Source organism: Falco naumanni, chromosome 12 (assembly GCF_017639655.2).
Source record: "Falco naumanni isolate bFalNau1 chromosome 12, bFalNau1.pat, whole genome shotgun sequence".
In the NCBI taxonomy this organism is placed as follows: Eukaryota; Metazoa; Chordata; class Aves; order Falconiformes; family Falconidae; genus Falco; species Falco naumanni.
Genome location: NC_054065.1, coordinates 32657 through 41396, shown reverse-complemented (window position 1 = coordinate 41396; position 8740 = coordinate 32657). Strand labels below are relative to the sequence as shown.

General features: G+C 58.4%; 1 long non-coding RNA gene and 1 other non-coding gene across 2 annotated transcripts; both read right to left on the bottom strand.

The window, feature by feature from the left end:
- Window positions 1-4096: 4096 nt before the first annotated feature.
- On the bottom strand, window positions 4097-7722 carry LOC121096404. Its single transcript, XR_005830489.1, has 2 exons — window positions 6892-7722; window positions 4097-6111 (listed from the first exon to the last, which is right to left on the bottom strand). It is a non-coding gene; the product is annotated as an uncharacterized LOC121096404 (long non-coding RNA).
- A 405-nt stretch (window positions 7723-8127) lies between these two features.
- LOC121096482 lies at window positions 8128-8212 on the bottom strand. Its single transcript, XR_005830539.1, has one exon. It is a non-coding gene; the product is annotated as a small nucleolar RNA SNORD45 (small nucleolar RNA).
- Window positions 8213-8740: the final 528 nt, after the last annotated feature.

Sequence of the window (8740 nt, the reverse complement as noted above, 5' to 3'; positions counted from 1 at the left end):
GACCCTCGAAGCTCGAAACCAGGACTGGGACCCCCACGGCTTGGACCGAGACCGGGACTGGGACCCTCGCGGCTCGGAGCAGGGACCGGGACGGGGACCGGGATTCTCGCAGCTCAGGACTGGGACCGGGACCACTGGGAGCCGTGACCCCCGCGGCTCGGGACCGGGACCCCGGCGGCTCGGGACCGCGACCGGGACCCCGGGGACCGGGACACCCCTCAGCTCGGGACCGGGACCGGGATCCTCGGAACCGAGACCCCTGCGGCTCGGACCAGGGACTGGGACCCAGACCCCCGGGACTGGGACCCCTGTGGCTCGGACCAGGGACCGGGACCGGGACTCCCGGGACCGGGACCCTCGACGCTCGAAACTGGGACCGGGACCCCGTGGCTCGGGACCGGGACCTCCGCGGCTCGCGAAAGTGACCGGGACCCCGGGGACCGGGACACCCTGCGGCTCGGGACGGGGTCTGGGACACCCGCGGCTCGGGACCGGGACCTCCGCGGCTCGCGACCAGGACCGGGACCCCGAGGACTAGAACCCCCGAGGCTCGGGACAGCGAACGAGACCCCGGGGACCGGGACACCCTGCGGCTCGGGACAGGGCCGGGACCCCCGCGGCTCGGGACGAGGAACCCCGCGGCTCGGGACCGGGACTGGGACCCCCGCGGCTCGGACCGGGACCGAGACCGGGATTCTCGCAGCTCAGGACTGGGACCTGGACCACTGACTGGGACGCGTGACCCCGCGGCTCGGGACCGGGAACCCGGCGGCTCGGGACAGGGACCGGGACCCCCGCGGCTCGGACCGGGACTGGGGCCAAGACCCCGGGACCGGACCCCTGCGCCTCGGACCAGGGACCGGGACCGGGACCCCCGCGGCTGGGGATCAAGACCGGGACCCGGGCCCCCGGGACTGGGACCCCCGCAGCTCGGACCGGGACCGGCACTGGGACCGGGATTCTCGCAGCTCAGGACTGGGACCTGGACCACTGGGACCCGTGACACCCGCGGCTCGGGACCGAACCGGGACCCTGGGGACTGGGACCACCGCGGCTCGGACCGGGACCGGGACCCCAGGGACCGGGACCCCCGCGGCGCGGGACGGGGACCTCTGGACCCCGGGGACCGGGACCCCCCGCGACTCGGAACCGGGATCCCGGGACCAGGACCCCCCGCGGCTCGGAACAGGGACCCACGTGGCTCGGGACAGGGACCCCTGTAACCGAGACCCCCGCGGCTTGGGACCGTGACCGGGATCCTCGGAACCGAGACCCCCGTGGCTCGGAGCAGGGACCGGGACCCAGACCCCCGGGACTGGGACCCCCGCGGCTCGGACCAGGACCGGCATTCTCGCAGCTCAGGACTGGGACCTGGACCGCTGGGACCCGTGACCCCCGCGGCTCTGGATCGGGACCCCCGCGGCTCGGGACCGCGACCGGGGCCCCGGGGACCGGGACCCTCGCTGCTCGGGACCGCGACCGGGATCCTCGGAACCGAGACCCCTGCGGCTCGGACCAGGGACCGGGACCGGGACTCCCGGGACCGGGACCCCCGCGGCTCGGAACCGGGACTGGGACCCCCGCGGCTCGGACCGAGACCGGGACCAGGACCGGGATTCTCGCAGCTCAGGACTGGGACCCTAGACCACCGGGACCCGGGACCCCCGTGGCTCGGGACCGCGACCGGGACCCCTGTGACCGGGACCCCCGAGGCTCGGGACCGGGACCTCCGGACCCCGGGGACCGGGACCCCCGCGGCTCGGGACCGCGACCGGGACTCCGGGGACCCGGACCACCGCGGATCGGGACCGGGACCGGGATCCTCGGAACCGAGACCCCCGCGGCTCGGACTGGAACTGGGGCCAAGACCCCGGGACCGGGACCCCCACGGCTGGGGATCGAGACCGGGATCCCCCCGCGGCTCGGACTGGGACTGGGGCCAAGACCCCGGGACCGGGACCCCCGCGGTTAGGAATCGAGACCGGGATCCCTCCGCGGCTCGGAGTGGGACCGGGACCCCCGCGGCTGGGGATCGAGACCGGGATCCCCCCGCGGCTCGGACTGGGACTGGGGCCAAGACCCCGGGACCGGGACCCCCGCGGCTGGGGATCGAGACCGGGATCCCCCCGCGGCTCGGACTGGGACTGGGGCCAAGACCCCGGGACCGGGACCCCCGCGGCTGGGGATTGAGACCGGGATCTCCCCGCGGCTCGGACCGGGACTGGGGCCAAGACCCCGGGACCGGGACCCCCGCGGCTGGGGATTGAGACCGGGATCCCCCCGCGGCTCGGACTGGGACTGGGGCCAAGACCCCGGGAGCGGACCCCTGCGGCTTGGACCAGGGACCGGGACCGGGACTGGGACTCCCGCGGCTCGGACCGAAACCGGGACCGGGATTCTCGCAGCTCAGGACTGGGACCGGGACCACTGGGAGCCGTGACCCCCGCGGTTAGGGACCGTGACCCCGGCGGCTCGGGACCGAACCGGAGCCCGGGGACCGGGACACCCCTCAGCTCGGGACCGGGACCGGGATCCTCGGAACCGAGACCCCTGCGGCTCGGACCAGGGACCGGGACCGGGACTCCCGGGACCAGGACTGCCGCGGCTAGGAACCGGGACTGGGACCCCCGCGGCTCGGACCAGGACCAGGACCCCCAGGACAGGGACCCCGCGGCTCGGGACTGGGAGCGGGACAAGGACCCCCGGGCTCGGACCGGGACTCACCGGACTAGGGCTCGAGACCTAGACTGGGACCGGGAACCCCGGGATAGTGACCCTTGCGGCTCGGACCGGGCCGGGACCGGGAACCACGGGGCTCGGACCGGGACCGGGACCCCGGGACCGGGACCCCCGCGGCTTTGATAAATGAATTGTAAAGGCAAACCAGCTCGTTTTGGCATGACTTGTGGAAATGCATCCGTATCCTGTGCTGACGTGCTATTTTGTTTTGCTGCAAACCACACAAGTCTGCATCTCGAGAGGACAAGGTATTAGTCATCACCGGTGTCCTTACACAGCCTCTTTACAGCCTCACCGCCTGGACTGCAGGCGTGCTCTTGCCTTTTCCAGGCATCCGAGTGATGGGTTTTGCCTCAATATTGCCTCCACAATGTTTTATTTTTCCTCAGTATTTTCAGATGACTCCTAATACAGTTTCACATATGAAGCACTTTACTCACTTGCGTAGATCATTCAAAACAAAAAAACCCCACCCACCCACCATGAATAGTGTATCTACGTATTTTGCCACAATGCAGGTATGTTTTTTAATTATAATTTCCAATTCAGTACCAGGGTTAGTTTAAATAATTTAATTCTTCTTCTAAGTGCTTTACCGAAACACGTAACAAATTCTCCCTCTATGAATGCTCTGCCAGCGCATGCTATGAGCTTGGCAACTTGATCGCTTGCTCAAAGTGATGATATATTGAGCTGCTTTTGCTTCACAAAAGTTTTTTGCTGAGTTGTCAACCCATGTTTCAGTCTTAATATTTTAACTTTTCTCACTTGTCCGACCAAAGAATCATATTTACCTTTATGTTGAGTTTCGTAGTGTTGACGCAAATTGTATTCCTTGAACGCAGACACTGAATTCTGGCATATCAGACAAACAGCTCGCTCTTTGTACTCCGTGAAAAAATAATCAGAAGTCCACTTTTCTTGGAATACCCCGCACTCGGAGTCCATTTTTCTTTTTCTTTGACATGATGGTGTGCGCGCGCTTCCCACTGGTGCTGGCTTGCTTGTCCTGCCCGGGAGCTGGAGGGAGGGAGGGAGGGAGAGACGGGGGAGCCCCCCCCTCCTCAGCCCGGCCGCGCAGTCCGGACAGGGTGGCCAGAAGGGACTGAAGGGACTTTGCCGCGCCGGGGCTCTGGCGACTCGCCCGAGCTGGCTGGGCCTCGCAGTGCAGAGGCTGCCGGCTGAGCCTGCCCGGCAGAGGAGATGCCCGCGCCTCTCGCCCGCCGCGCACCACAGAGGAGGAGGGGGAGGAGGGGGGGAAAGGAAAAAGCTCCTTTCTTGAAAGTGGAATGGCAGAAGGTGCCATCGTGTTTTAACATATGTGGACAAAATTATTCTTTAGAGAGCCTCAGTTTACTTTTAATGACTCAAGAACCCAAAGCCAGAGTATGCGGTGCATTTGTAGTTTATCAGTTGAGTTTTTACTCCCAGATTCGTTTGGAGCACAAGGCTAAAGTGCATCTGATACCATCAGCACATGCCATTTAGCCCACAGCAATCATCCAGAAGCATCAAGTAACCTCTCTGTTATTTTCTGGCCGTAAAAGTGCTCATCCACAATGCAAAGCCAAACAGCTTAGCTTGAAACAAGAAAAAGCCGAGAGAGGGTTTACACAGCCGTCACCTAAAGGTTCCCAGCTGAGAGGCACGTCTACAAGTGCTTTCGTTTCTCAAGCCTCAACTAAACTCCTGGCTCACTCTGGCGTGATCTGAAGAGCCCGAGACTGAGCGCTCAGCCATGGTGCTGGAGCAACGCCCACTGGTTTCCCGCTGCTGCCCCGACAGCCACTGCAGCATGAGCAAGGCAAGGTGATGCTGAGTGTCTGTGAGGAGCTCTCTCGCTAACATAGTCCCAAGGTCTTCTCAAGGTGGCTGTGCAGACAGAGAGTAGTAACGAGGAGCGGCTGGCATACAGTGCCCGTCTGCCTCTGCAGTCAGCTAAATGGTTAATTGCATCCTTGGCGCTGTTTTACACAATTCACTATTGTGCCTGGAGGCTCCTGCATCTCTGCTGTACATCTCCACTGAGGACCCAGAGATGGAGACCTGAACTTCTGCTTTGCCTAACAGCTAAATTATACTTTGTATAGAAAACTGATCACGTGGTACCCTTGGTGGCAAGTTGTATAGATCTGTGACCCAATGAATTCAGAGTTGCTCTCCAAAAGCTCTGAAGTCTACCAGTCTTAGGGTTACAGAGTCCCTACAGGGATGCACACACTCCAGCTGGGTTCTGCGCTCTCTCCTGAACTATGAGCGAGGAGGAGGAGGAACTGAGCGTAGGGCTTCTCATTTCTTCCCCTTTCATGCAGCACAAGGCACTCCAGAAGCAGCCATGGCCTCACGGAGCCTCCTGGCCAAAAGACTTCGATCTTGAGGGCAAAGGCTGAAGAGTGCATGAAAGTGAGAGAGACACCGGGGCAAGCACGTGTCCCACCTTGCAACATCACTTGTTGGCATCTTCTCATCTGATCCCAGGCTGCAAAGGGTTGCAGCTCCACTTGTGAATTACTGGGTACCCTTACAGCGGTATTATCAAGTAAGGAACAACGTTAGAGTAGCAAAAAGACACGGCTCTGCCCTCGGCTGGGGAGGCACACTGGGACAGCCTCCAGCGCCAGACCATTTTTAGCAAAAGCAATCACAAATACAATTAACTTCTTAGCTGACTTGTCTACAAAGAGGGAAAGGCTCCATACGATAAGCAGCACTCATTATTACTCTGCTGCAGAATTTAGTTCTTCCAGAAGTAATACACTCTGTTTCGCCAGCACCTAACAGCAAACCATATAACGTGAAGATGCGGAGTTAAGGTACCTGTAAATGCACTGGTTTTGTTTCCTGGCTTTTGTGCTTCCCAGGGCTGTCCTTTGTTGTGCAGCTCTGATATTTTCCAATTTTTTAATATTTGGATATAGTAATTGCTAACACAGAGCCTAAGGCTAGCAATCATAACATCTATTTACAACACGCACACTGGCTGTGTGCACCTGTTCCACCAGCCTCCCGTTTGCTTCAAACATGTCAGTCTCCCTGAGGACACGTTCAATGAGAAACCACCCCCCTACCCTGCAAAGCCCTGCTTTACTTGCTGCCAAGCCTCCTGCATCCCCCTGGGCAGATTACTTTTGGAAGGCTGGCCAGGGAATATTTACCAGCTATTGAATCAACAGAGTTCAGCCACATGCCAACGTTTCATGCTGTTACCTAAACGGTGGCAGAACTCTCAGAACTCCATCAAAACAGAACTGGTTTGCACTTTGGTATTAAAAGTTATGTCCAGGCCTGAACACCTCGTTGAGAGCTGGGCCACACAGCAGGCTCCTCTGGGCAAAGATTTCTTTTCTAAGCAGCCATTACGCAAGTACCAATCTGTGAAAAAAATCTGAAAGTCAAAGAGAACCTTGATTTGACATAGTGCTCTTGCTGCATGTTCCGTAGAAGGGAAGTCACCCACATCTTTAGATCTAATGGATAGTAGGAAAGAAGCACCAAGTGCCAGGTTCTGCACGTGGGCTGGGGCAACACCAAGCACAAGCGCAGGCTGGGCAGAGAACGGATGGAGAGCAGCCCTGAGGAGAAGGACTGTGGGGTGTTGGTGGATGAGAAGCTCGACTTGACCCAGCAACGTGTGCTTGCAGCCCGGGAAGCCCAGGGCCGGGGTGGGTGGAAACTGGGCTGTAAATCCTGGGCCAAAGTTATTTCCTGCAGCTTAAGAAAACTGCGTGGGTCTGGTGATGTCTGGTCGTTGTTTTTAAACCCTCCCCCCCCCCCCCCAGTCGGTATTTCTAATAACAAAGGGTTAGAAGCCAGCAGGCAGCCCCGCGGTGCGCAGGCAGCAGGCAGGCAGGTGCGAGCGGAGCCCAGAGCCCCCAGCAGCATCAAGGGCAGCACCCACCGCCGCAGGCAGCGCAGCCGAGCGGAGCAGAGCAGAGTGTCCGCAGCAGCGTGAGCCCCGCGCACCGCCCCCCCCGCGGGGCACCCCCCCCTCGCTGCCGCGGCCGCCCCACAGGAACTGGGACATGGCGCAAAGGAAGAGCGGCCGCCAGCTTGGGAACTGCTCCGCCGGGCAGCGGCCGCTGGGTGATACACGTGTCAGCGAGAACCGCTGGAACAGGAAGCAGCTGTTTCTTCCAGCTGTGACACGCTCACCCTTGGTCGTCAAGAACACGGAGAGAACACCGATGCGACACCCGTTGCCGTGCCAAAGCTCCATTTATTGCAGCACCGCTACACGTCTGACAAGGGAAGCCAGCTGGCAGCTGCTGCACGTCTGTCACCGCCAGAAAGCACCCCCGCTTCCAAGGTGCGTCCACCAGCAGACGGAGATCTAGGAAGAAAAGGGAACGCTGAGTACACAGCAGGGCTCGGGTATGTTTCCCTCGGCAGCGTACAGAGCAACCGCATTTCTGTCGGGCACTACAAAATACGCTTCCAACGGCAGACTAGAACCTGATCACCTGAGGCCGACCCTGCCTGGGCAGGGGCACAACAGGGCACACACGGGAAACCACATCCCGCCCTGCTCCCGGTAACAAGACTGTCGGTAAAAACATCTTTATTACAGAAGGTGCTACTTATTTAAAATACCTTATTACAAAACATCTTATTACACAAGTTATTTTTAAAAAAGTAGTATCTTGTTACAAACCACCTTATTACAGAAGTTACTACTGGTTAAGAAAGATCTCATTACAGAAGCTGTAAGGAAAGGTTTCGCCTCAGTTCATCTTACTGCCCGGTGCTCCCGTAGCACATCCCGGCCACAGCTGGGAGCTACACAAGCCGAGGCGGTCCTGACAGCTTCTCTGCTCCCTTCTCGTGCGTTTCGCTCAGGGCTGGCTCGTATGAACACGCATGAAGCCATTACATGGATGGTTCAGGTGCTCTTCCACATGGATCTCCTGAACACCACAAGTAGAGGATGTGTCCCCTTTATCCTTCAAACAGTATTTTAACATGAACACAAATGTATAGCTATTAAAAACTTAACAACTCTGCACAGGCAACTGTTCATTGCGTGTGACCAAGGGATGATGTGACCACGGCCCTTCAAACTTTCGGGATGCCTAGGTGGGACTAAACGGTGCTTGCAAACAAAGAACATGCCTGCTCGTTAAGACAGGCTGGTCAAGTTTACCACCAAAACTCTACATCACCATTTGCCAACCCTGTCCAGCTTTGGGTCGCCAGAGCCACACTCAGTTCACTTGAAAGCATCTCCTAGTAGCAGTATCAAGCTCAGAACTGTACCTCCCAGATGCCTACGTGGAAGAAAACTCAAACTGTGCCCCCTTCTCCTTAAGCTGGGTTACAGCTTGTGACAGGAATTTCATCCCACTGCTTGGAAAACCTCCAAGGCTGCAGCTGAAGGGAACTGGAGTTCCCTGCGTCTCAGAGTAATTCTAGAGCTAAAGTGGTGACAGACATCAGCTCTAGATCAGACGACACATGCCAGCACTCACCACTGACCCAGGGTGGCAACCTCCTTCCGTCCTACCCAAAGGTTTCAAACCCAACACACTGTCTTCCTACGGCAGGAAGCTTTTAATTTTTTACTTTTTAACTTTTTACGAATTTATAATTCATAACACCATTAACGCATTCCTTGAGACGGGACTACAGATACATTATGCAGACCACCAAGCTGCCGTTTGGAAGTGCTGGAGCCTTATGGTGAGAAATTTTTTCTACAACAGAGCGAGCAATGGTGAATAAATAAGACTGAGACAGGGTCCTTTTCCTCGAGGGAAAAGCACGCAACACATCAGCAATTGTTGAACAGACGGGCAGAATTCTCAGAAAAAGCAACCCCTAACTCTTAACAAGAAAAAGAAGGTCATTCCTCTTAATAAAAGCACAGCTGCGCTGAAACAACACAATGTACTCACCTGTCCTCCTCCCAGATGAAGGCACATAAGCAACATGTTTCTCTGGAAATGACACGCTTAGGGCATCAGGTTTTCTTACCCCATCCTTTCATGGCATCACCTTTAAAAAA